Consider the following 9452-nt stretch of genomic DNA (forward strand, 5'->3'; position numbering starts at 1 on the left):
GAGTATATATTTATGTATAAAATTTTAATATATATAACAATTATACATTATATATACATAATGTATATTTGTATATATTATGTATTTTATGTATATTTATGTATATTATCTGTATATATATACAAAATATATATTATGTATATTTTATATATTTATATATTATGTAATATGTATATATTATGTATTATGTATACATTATATAACATAATATACATAAATATAATACATAATATACATAATATAAATATATAACAGTATATATATTTATGTATATTATATATTTATTTTATATATAAATATATTATGTATTTTATACATAATACATACATATATTATATATACATATATACACACATTATATATGTATATATATTTTTTAATATATACATATATTATATATGTATATATTTTATACTATATATAGTATATATTTTATAGATATACAATAGATACTATATATAAAATATACATAATATATACAAATATATACAGAATATACACATATATAATATATACATATATATTTTATACATAAATATATAATATACTGTTTCTTTTTGCAACTTCACTCAACACTATTTTTGAGATTCATTCTTGATGATTATTCTTTTTAACTGTACATTATTACATGGTATGATAATACAGAGTTAATAATGCCAGAGTTTATTAATCTAACCTTCTTTTGATGGACAGTTGGTGTCTGATTTTTCCCTATTACAAGCAATGCTCTAATAAACAGCCTTGAATGTGTGTACATGTGCAAGAATTTCTCTAGGAATATCCCCAGAAGTGAGGTCACTGATACTAGAACATGGACAGCTTCCATTTTACTGCTATATTTAAATTTTTCTCTTTGAAATCGCTATGCTGATCTACAATCCTCATCAGCAATTTATGAAATATCCTGAATTCCTCATATATTACTCATCATCACTTACCATTGGGAAATTTTAACATTCTTTTGCCAATCTGATAATATGAAATAAAATCTCATTACTATCTTAAGTTTCAGTGATAACTGGTGATATTAAGCATGCTTTCACATGTATTTTTGGTCGTCTCTGTGGCCTCCTTGTTCATATCCTTTGTCCTTATTTTTATTGGGTTGTTGGCTTTTTACTTACTGATTTGTAAGTCTTCTTTCTGTATTATGGATTATAGATTTTTGGATTTTCTAAGTAGGCATTATTATTTATAAATGATAATTTTTTCTTATCCACTTCTTATTCCTCTGATTTCTTTTGCTTGTTCCATTGCATTCAATGGGGTGTTCAATACCGTAGAGAACAAAAGCAGGAATTGTATGTTTCCACTATTAAATAGAAGGCTTTTAAGGTATCATGCACATGTTATTTTCTGTAAGATTTCAGCATCTACCATGATACCTTTTATTTCTATTATCTTAAAAGTTTTTTCTTTTAATCAATAATGGATATTCTTTTCATCATCATTAGATGCTCCTCTTCTTAAAGATGTTCCTCTATTAAAATGATCATATGGGTTTTCCCCGTTTATATCATAAAAGTACATACATTGAGAGATTTTCTAATATTAAATCATTCACTATTGCTGGGATAAATTCTGACTGATCAGGATTTTTTTTTCTTGATACATTGCTAAAATCAGATGCCAATGTGTTAACATTTTCCAGTTTGACTGTAGAATTAATTTCTCTTTGTAATTCTTCATCTTATCAGCCATATGTATTGTTGAGTGTATACAGGTTCAAAATTATCATAACTTCTAGAATAATTTTTACTTGTGAAAATACTTTTTTGATCTAGTTTTTCTTATGTTATTGTAGGTACAGAGCTAACTTATGTCTGGCCACCTTATCAACAATATGTATTGTTGAGTGTGTACAGGTTCAAGGTTATTATAACTTCCACAGATTTTTATCTGTGAAAATACTTTCTTGGTCTATGTTATTGTAGCTATAGAGCTTTCTTTTGGTTGCTAAATATCTGCATACAATATATTTTCCAGCCCTTTAGTTCAACCTTCACATGTCACTATAAAGATGTCTCTCCAAATAACAAAAATAGACCTTGTAGGGGACTTTGGGGGAAAATTTCCCCCTCAATCAGAATATCTCTGTCTTTTACAAGCAAGCTTAATTCATTTATATTTATTGCACTACAATTGAACTTATTCGTGCTATTTTATTTTGAAATTTTATTAACCCTTATTTTTCTTTTACTGTTGTATTTATCCTTTCTTGGCTTCTATTAAACTGAGTTTCCTTTATTTTCTCTTTTCCTTCTACAGGTTTGTGTATTATATGTTTTAATTCTACTTTTAGAATTAACTTATCCTTTAATTTCTCAAAGTACTCTTGATGTTAAAAGTCCACAGTTAATGAACATCTCTCCCAGTTCTAGGAGCTTCTGTTCAGAACTTAGCACATTTCTGGCAACTAAGGATTGGCAACTGTTAACAAATATCATTTTCCATTATATTTTTGGATCGGTTATTGCTGATATATAAAAAATGTTGAATTTTATAAATGGATTTTCTATCTGGCCACCTTGTTAAACTCCTAATAGTTCTAATACTTTAGCCGTCTTGGCTTTTCTAAGTACGTAATTAAATTCCTCACATAGAATGATTCTTTTTGTCTTCTCGTTTCCAACAACTGTGCGTGCCTTATCTGTGTTACCAGTTTTATCAGATCACTAATAACAAGGGTTCTTTTAAAGTCAACTCGAATGAGAAAAACCCAAAGATAACACTAAGTCTTTGAGTGTCTTTGGGGAAGAAAATGTAGATTTAGGAAAAGAGAGACAAAAGGCAAAGTGAGCAACTAAGACAATACCATATATCACGAATTCAGGTGTGATTGAGTGATGGCTAAGAAAAAAATTTAAATTATATATAAAAGTATATTTGTATATAAGACAGTTTACATAAATAATAGGTGATATTGGCAGTCAACAACAACCGAAAATGACTGAAAGTATTCATATTCAACCACGGTAATTTGGTTGACAGCTATCGGAGAATTGACCATGCTTCCGTAGACTGAAATCTGTTTTAATCTATTAACGTGAATACGGGTGAGAGGAAAGAACTGAATACAGCGTTCTCGTAAGTAGTTCTTAGAATATGAATTCAAAAGAAACTCTATTTCCTTGATCTGACACAATCAACCTTTAAGTAATTAACATTTTCAATACTGTTTTTCAGCTTAGAAAGTAACTATATATTTTATCATTTGGTTCTAAACACAACACTGCTCAAGAGGTCATCGTAGCAACAATCAAAATTTGTGGAGCATTTTACAGATGTCAATTTCACTTGTGTTATTTCAACCGACCCTCATCTGTCCATCTTTCATACCCTCACACAATTCATGCTTCAGCAAAACATTCTACTTGTAGTTTCTTGTAGCTTCAATATGTTGATGCTGTTTCGCACTTTTACACATTCTCTGCCAGAATGGCCTGACGTGCCTAACCTGCCAGATGAATGCCAACCCACCTTTCAGGCCCTTTACAGCTAAGAGCAGCATTCCTTCTGTTGCCCAGCTCATGGGCAGGGGTACTATGTCAAGAGGCCTAATAGGACATATCAGCACGGTAAAACGAAATGGCTTGGGGTGCCTGAGAAGCTTCTATGGTTCCATGACTGGTTAATGGCTTGAGGAATCTGTCATCTGCTATTTGATTGGCAGCTCGATGCCCAAAGTAAAGCAATGAAATACATTCACTCCATCTCAACAAGAGCTTATTCCATGTTAGAAAACCCACTTGCTGGACAAAAGGGAGCAAAGGGAGGCTTCTTCTTTTTGTTGATGTTATCAGAGATAAATCACAAAGGTGGAGGACACATCAGATTTTATCTCCAAGCCATTTATTAGGCCACTGGTCAGTCAGTTCTGTGCTTGAGGATGCTTGATTTGATGGCATTTTAGAGATATGTTGGAGAGACAGAGAGAGGAAAGGAAGAGCGAAATGATAGGATGCTCTTGCCACAGCAGGTGAGCAGCTAGGAGGACTGTAGTCAAGTCCTGAAAGTCAATAGAAAGGAGAACACACTGGCTGAAAAAGCAATCAAGAAAATCACTTTGTTTACAAGGGCTACAAAAAAATAAAATACCTATGAATAAATTTAACCCAGGAGGGAAAACCACAAAACACTGGATGAATGAAACTGAACAGAACACACACAAAATGGAAAGACATCCTATATTCATAAATTGGAAGAATTAATATTATCAAAATGACCCTACTATCCAACGCAATCTACAGAGTCAATGGAATTCCTATCAAAATGCCAATGACATTCTTCACAGAAATGGAAAAAAACTACTAACATTTGTATGGAACCACAAAAGATATCAAAAGTCGGCGGAGAGAAGAGATGTGTGCAAGGGTGCTGCAGAGGTGGAATGACCCTTGGGAAATAATGTAATATGAGGGCAAAGGAGAGGTAAATTAAAGAGCTTCTTTTTTCTTTTCTTTCTCTTTTTTCTTGAGACAGGGTCTCACTCTGTCACCCAGGCTGGAGTGAAGTGGCATGATCATGGCTCACTGCAGTCTTGACCTCCCCAGGCTGAGGTGATTCTCCCACCTCAGCCTCCCAAATAGCTGGGGTTACGGGTGTGCGCCACGATGTCTGGCTAATTTTTGTAATTGTTGTACAGATGGAGTTTTGCCAGTTTGCCTAAGCTAATCTAGAATTGCTGGGCTCAAGCAATCTACCCATCTATTTTTTAGTAGAGATGGATTTCAGCATGTTGGCCAGGCTGGTCTTGAACTCCTGACCTCAGGTGACCCACCTGCCTTGGCCTCCCAAAGTCTTGGGATTACAGGCGTGAGCCACCATGCCTGGCCAAGCATTTTTAAAATGCAAGTTAAATGAGCATTCAGAGAAAGAAAGCCAAAGAAATTTGGAACCAGGAACTCATGATTCTTATGATGCCAAAAATAAAATTTCAGGAAGGAAAAGTCAAAGAAACCAAGGGCTAAGCGAATTTTGAGGAGAATGAATGCCACTGAACTTGGCCACTAGGAGCTTCTTGATGCACTTTGTAAAAATAGTTCCAGTGGAAGCAGAAGATGCAGGGGGGTCATGGGATGGGTTAGACAGGAAGTAGAAACAGTGAGAGACACGACTCTCAGGAGTTACTGACTTGTGAGGAAAAGAGGGGACTGATTGCTGGGGGGACCTTTACATACCTGGGATGCTCATCAGCTGGTGGAGGGGACCTGGTGAGACTAGAGTTGCCCGAGAGTGGGTAACTGGAGGGGGGGCACAGTGCACAGTGGGGGAATTAGCCTTAGAGAAACAACCACAGAAAAAAGAGTAAATGGGCCAGATGCCTTGGCTCACGCCTCTAATCCCAGCACTTGGGGAGGCCAAAGCAGGCAGATCACCTGAGGTCAGGAGTTCAAGACCAGCCTGACCAACGAGGTGAAATCCCATCTCTACTAAAAATACAAAAATTAGCTGGGTATGGTGACAGGTTGCCTGTAATCTCAACTGCTCAGGAGGTTGAGGCAGGAGAAACGCTTGAACCCGGGGAGGCGAATGTTGCAGTGAGCCGACATACTGCCCTTCAGTCTGGGTAACAGAACTAAACTCCATCTAAAAGAAAGAAAAGAAAAGAAAAAGAGCAAATGATAAGTACAAATGGGGAAATTTTGATAAGTGAAAAAGGAAAGTTGAGGGAGTTCAAAAACAAAGAAAGTCGAGAGTAAGTGAGAAAGAACCATCAGGTGAGTAACCCACCTGACCAGATTCTCAGTGTCACCGGGGATCCAGCTGGCAGCAGAGGTAGCGGACTGTAGCTTTTGTCTGTAGTCTGTGGAGGTGGCACTTTGTCTGTCCATCTCTGGTACTGGTCTGCACCACTAGCTATGTAACTTCTGTCCTTCCTTCTTTCTTTTTTTTTGAGACAGCTCTCACCCTGTCGCCCCGTCTGGGGTACAGTAAAGCAATCTCACTGCAGCCTCTATCTCCTGGGCTCAGGTGATCCTCCCACCTCAGACTCCAGAGTAGCTGGGACCACAGGTGCACACCACTATGCCCAGCTAAATTTTGTATTTTTTGTAGAGACAGGGTCTCTCTGTTGCCCAGGCTTGTCTCAAACTCCTGGGCTCTAGCAATTTGCCCACCTCAGCCTCCCAAAGTGCTGGGATTACAAGTATGCACCACCATGCCCAGACTAGCTGGGTAACTTCCAACAAGTGACTAAAGCCTACATGTCCTGATCACTGAATGAGATAATAATAAAAATCTTTGGTAAAATAAAAATTAAAAACTTGGCTGGGCATGGTGGTTCATGCCTGTAATCCCAACACTCTGAGAGGCCAAGCAGGTGGATCACTTGAACCCAAGGGTTTGAGACCAGCCTGGGCAATACTGCAAGACCCCATCTCTATAAAAAATACAAAAATTTGCTGGGCACAGTGATGCATGCTTGCGGTCCCAGCTACTCAGGAGGCTCAGGCAGTGAGGCAGGAGGAGAGCTTGAGGCCAGGAAGTTGAGGCTGCAGTGAGCTGTGATTGGGCCACTGTGCTCCATCCTCGGTGACAAAGCAAGACCCTGTCTCAAAAAAACAACTCTGCCAAAAAAAAAATGGTATGACGCTTTTCAGTCTGGTAAATCCAAATCTACAGAAGCCCAGCTTCTCATAAGAGTAAACTTCACCTATCAAAGATAGCCTCTGGCTCTAAAAATTCTTTCCAGTCTCCCATAGGGATTTCTTCTGGAAGTCAGTGAGCTTTAGGTCTTCTGAAATTTGGCCAGGGGTCTGGGAGGAATTCTTTTCATTTCATGTTACAGACGGAACACTGGAAATGAGAAGGGACCATGGGGAGGCAGTGAGTGAAAGGGGAGGAAGATTCTGACACCCCGAGTTTTACCTTCATTTCCTTCTGTCTATTCCTTATCTAAACTTCCATTTTCCTAGACCATAGATACCCACTCTTATGCCCCTAGCTTGCCTTCAGCTCCTCTACTGCCTTGTAAATGTCCCACGTATATGCTCTAAAAAATAGTGGACTCTGCTATTGTTGGAATCAAATTTGTTAATTGTGTTTATTACATTTGATTATTCTTACCGATTTTTTGTCTGTTTGACCTATCCATTGTGAAGGAAGACATTGTTAAAATTTCTCATGATGATGGTAGATTTCTAAATGTATCCTTGTTTTGTCAATATTTGCTTTGTGCATTTTGAAGTTATGTTATTGGGTGCATAGAAGTATATAAGTGTTATGTTTGCCTGGTGCTTGTTTTGTATATTTTGAAGTAATGTTTTTGAGTGCATACACATAGAGAATTTTTATGTTTTCCTGATGAATTGAACCATTAGCAATACATACTGACTTCTGTATTTCTATTAATGTTTTTGCCTTGAAGTATGATGTTAATATAACTCCTTTGATTCAATTGTCCATTCTTATAGTTTCAAACCTAATACTTCAAGCATGTCTCTTATAAATAGCCTATAACTGCATATGTTTAAATATATAGTCCAACATTCTTTAACTGCAGAGTTAATTTATTTACATTGATAATTATTACTGATAGAGTTTGATGAATTTCCACTATCTTATTTTGGTCTTTAATTTTCTCTTTCTATGCATTTTCCCCCATCTTTTGATTTAAGTAAGATTCTATCCTATTTTATTCTTTTTTTCCAATAGCTTGTAAGTTATTCACTTCACTCTGTCATTTTAGATGTAATTTTTAACATTTTTACATGAATCCAGACTTTACAAAGTCCAGATTTAACCAATATCATAGCTCTCCTCTCAAAGAATAAATAACCTTAGAGCAAATTGCCTCTACAAACCTTTTCTACACAATTCTGTCCTCTTCCTCCTTGCTTCTTTGTGTACATTTATGTTTGCTATTTGAAAGAATTTCCTGAAAGTAAAAGTGAGATTTTTTTAAACAGCAGACATGAGGGCAGCAATGGTAGACTTTCATGTGACTTATGTCCTGCCACCTTGAGCTGTGTGGTTTAGGCAACTTACTTAATCTCTCTGAACTTCAATCTCTTGCTTTGTAAAGCGGGGATGACAATATCTACCTTTCAGAGCCGTAGTAAGCATTGAAGGTAATATATGCAAAGCAGCAGCACAAAGGCAAGGCTCAGATATCATAGTTGTTATTACATAAATAACCCCAAGTGGAGGGCCTGAGCCCTCTGACTTCTTCAAAGATAATGATCTGAACTAAACCACAACATCACACAAACACCTCCCAGCACCCAGATACTTTAGACATAGCTCCACCTCTTTTTAAGAGATAACCTTCAACAGACAGGGGGAAAGCAAGCTCCTTCTTGAAGATTATGATTCTGGATGTTGGAAAAGCATTGAACTGGGAGTCAGGGGACTTGATAATCTGTTATAAACCAAGGCTTGTGGTAATCCAAGGCTTGCCACAAACTTGTGGAATGACCATAGGCTCAGTGTTCTTATGAATGTAGAGGTTGACCTTATGATCTTTGAGGTCTCTTCTAGTTCTCAGATTCTATGATACCTTTAAAAGGGATTTTCAACATGTTTTACACTATTTTATTTTGCACCCAAATCACTTACTTTCTATAAGGCCTAAACTGCTTCTTTGGGTTTCCCAAGGAAGTGAGAGACAACCTTTGATTAGGCACATCTTTGGAGTTCTTATTAAACAGTAAACTTCACCTAACTCTCAGAGATAGCCTCTGGCTCCAACATCCTCTTTCCAGTCTCCCATGGGGATTTCTTCTGGGAGCCAATGAGCTTAAGGGATTGTGCAATTTGTCTGGGGGGGGGGGTTCTTTTCATTTCATATTACAGACAGAGCACCTGAAATGAGAAGGGACCGCGGGGAGCCAGTGAGCGGAATAGGAGGAAGACTGGGCTCTCTGACACCCAGAATCTGTCTGATTCTGATACAGAAGATGAACCATGTTAGAGCAAGAACCAGATCCCTCTTTACCTAGTGGCCCAAGCTTTTGATGCACACCTGTGTCCCTTGTAAAGCTTAGTGAATCATCATGTAGAAGTTTCCTGTGCTCTGTGAGTTATTGTAATCTTCACTGGGTAAAAGTAGAGCTTAAAGCTCTGATACATGGATAGGGAAGAGGAGAGGGATGAAGCCTTTTACCCAGCGCTGGCTGGGCTGAGAGTAAAACAGTTGGACCTTGATTCATCCACAGAGCAAAGGATCTCATCTCAGTCTCGGTCCACAGCCTTTAGAAGCCCATTTTTTCCTTTATCTTTCATGTTGCTCACATGGGCTGCAGGGGCCAGGTGAGTTATCTCTCACTTTGAACATCAGAGAAGAAACAACAACAAAAAAATGACTCAACCCATAAACGCTTCTCACCCACTCAGCTCTCCTCCAGCCAATGATGTTCTATTGACTGTTAGATGCTGAGTGAAGAAGCATCTGGACACAAACAGCTGGGGATACAGGTGCAGCAGCGCCCACAGCGCCCTGGAGGCGTGGG

At 37.4% G+C, this 9452-nt stretch overlaps 1 protein-coding gene across 1 annotated transcript in view; it reads left to right on the top strand.

Moving 5' to 3' along the window:
* Positions 1-9452, top strand: part of IL2RA (interleukin 2 receptor subunit alpha) — a 53115-nt gene that overhangs the window by 19025 nt on the left and 24638 nt on the right. The gene's annotated exons all lie outside the window — the stretch shown is intronic.

This window comes from Sapajus apella, unplaced genomic scaffold (assembly GCF_009761245.1).
Source record: "Sapajus apella isolate SASKATOON/1434 unplaced genomic scaffold, GSC_monkey_1.0 scaffold100, whole genome shotgun sequence".
Lineage (NCBI taxonomy): Eukaryota > Metazoa > Chordata > Mammalia > Primates > Cebidae > Sapajus > Sapajus apella.